General features: G+C 38.5%; 1 long non-coding RNA gene across 1 annotated transcript; it reads left to right on the top strand.

Moving 5' to 3' along the window:
- Window positions 1-478: 478 nt before the first annotated feature.
- LOC126591169 (uncharacterized) lies at window positions 479-1,289 on the top strand. The gene is made up of 2 exons (XR_007612266.1): window positions 479-538; window positions 824-1,289. It is a non-coding gene; the product is annotated as an uncharacterized LOC126591169 (long non-coding RNA).
- Window positions 1,290-2,378: the final 1,089 nt, after the last annotated feature.

Below are 2,378 nucleotides of genomic sequence, written 5' to 3' on the forward strand. Positions count from 1 at the left end.
TGTTTATATTGATGATGTTCTTGTCTATTCTAAATCTATCGATGAACACTGGAAACATTTACATTTGTTTGCTAGGATCATTAGATCAAATGGATTGGTTGTGTCAGCCACTAAGATTAAGTTGTTTCAACTTAAGATCAGGTTTTTAGGCTATAACATCTATAGATCTACCATCCAACCAATTGACCGTGTCATCCAATTTGCAGATAAATTTCCAGATCAGATTACTGAAAAACCCCAGCTTCAAAGATTCTTAGGTTCTTTGAATTATGTTTCTGAATTTTATCCACATCTGCGTCAGCAATGTAAACCTTTGTTTGATCGCCTTAAGGAGAATCCTCCTGCTTGGTCTACCATTCATACTTCTATTGTCAAACAAATAAAAACTTATGTTAAGACTTTGCCTTGTCTTGGCATTCCAACTCCCAACTCTTTTAAGATTGTTGAAACTGACGCCTCTGACGTTGGTTATGGAGGTATCCTCAAACAGCAAACTTCCTCCGGATCACCTGAACAAATTGTTCGTTTCCATTCAGGTGTATGGAATCTTGCTCAAACTAATTATAGTACTATTAAAAAAGAAATACTATCTATAGTTTTATGCATTAGTAAATTTCAAGATGATTTATTAAATCAAAAATTTATCGTTAAAGTTGATTGCAAATCTGCAAAACATGTTTTACAAAAAGATGTTCAAAATATTGCATCAAAACAGAATTTTGCACGATGGCAAGCCATATTATCAATCTTTGATTTTGAAATCGAATACATTAAAGGCAGCCATAACTGCATTCCAGATTTCCTAATCAGAGAATTTTTGCAGGGGAAGAATGTCTAATAAAAACACAGCTTCTCCACAAGGCAGTAGCCAACAAATGAGGCTTCCCGCCTCATTACCACCACCAAAACAGGAACCTATTCCCGGTTCCTCGGCCTTAGCCATCACCAATAGATTTACTCCATTAGGATCAACTCTAGGAAATATCCGACCAAATTACCAAACAGCGTTAGTAAACCAGTATGATCCTTTCTCCTCTACCTACAGGCAATCGCCATCCCCCTCTGTAAGTTATACCAAAACATCTCCTTATATTATTAAACCTTCCAAAGAATACTTATTCAGCATCCCCTTCAACTTCAAACATCTGAAAACACCTGAGGTAATAGCCAAAAAGATGTTTCCAACCAATTCCCATTTTCAGCCAAGTGAATTCCACAAAACCCTCAAATACTATACCACTATTCTCAATGAGACTTCATCCATCACCATAAAACCTATCTTTGATAAATCCTCTGGCAACCAAAACAGAATCTTGTATCATTCCCTTACCATCAATAAATTCTTGTTAGAATCAGAATGGCAAGTACCTCTTTTTCAGCCCAGGTCTTTTAAAAGCAGTAGCTTTCCCAGTCACTCAAACCATTATACCTATTTTGATTACATTCAAGCTTGGACTAACATCTTCTTGCACCAATCCGAAGATTTTAGTCATTCATGGTTCATAACCTTTGACCGAAGTTTCAGGTTGAATTTTCCTGCATGGTTTCCCAGATGGTGGTCAGAACATGGCCTTATCTCTGACCTCATGCCTGACGAATTCAAGCAAGTCTTATCAGGCACTTTCCAGAAGAAGTTCGATAGAACGCGTTTTGATGAAGGAATCCCTTTGTTCGCCCTGTTCATGGCAAAATACAAGATCCCCTGGATTCTCCGCTGGAATTACGAAATTGAATCCAATCAAGTCTTCCGACAGAGAATGATCAAATGGTGGGATAAGTTCAACTACCAGAAGATTATTGAAGTCGTGCTCAAGGACTTCCCCATGGGTTCTGATCCAGTACCTGCAGTAGCAGCTCCTCCAGCAACCGCCTTACCTGAACAAACCAAGGAAGAATTCGACTCATTATCGGATATCAGTCCTTCTTCCTCTCTCAAGGGAAAACCCAAGTCATCCAAATCTTCGAGCAGTTCGAAGAAAAAGAAATCATCAAAGCTCAAGGCTCTAGCCAAAATTCTCATGAAGGAACTGCAAGAAGATAATGAAGATAGTTCGGACTCCGACAACTCTTCGGATGCTTCATCACAGCACGCAGTAGCCACACAAGGAAATATCTTCCCGCCTGATTCTCAAGACCCATACGAATTTTAAACTTGTAATAGCATGTATAGGAATTTCTAAATTCGTATGAATAATGTCTCAGTAGGATACATTGTATTTAGGACTCAGTAGAGTATTTTGTATTTCTGGGCAAAAGTTGCATATGACAGGACCAGCCGCATGTGAAAGCAGCAGTAGCAGACAAGACACTATTCATGAATAGTAAAATCACTTTTACTATTCATCCACAGTATTCACCCTCGTGAAAGCCACAGTCCC

Source organism: Malus sylvestris, chromosome 11 (genome assembly GCF_916048215.2).
Source record: "Malus sylvestris chromosome 11, drMalSylv7.2, whole genome shotgun sequence".
NCBI lineage: Eukaryota > Viridiplantae > Streptophyta > Magnoliopsida > Rosales > Rosaceae > Malus > Malus sylvestris.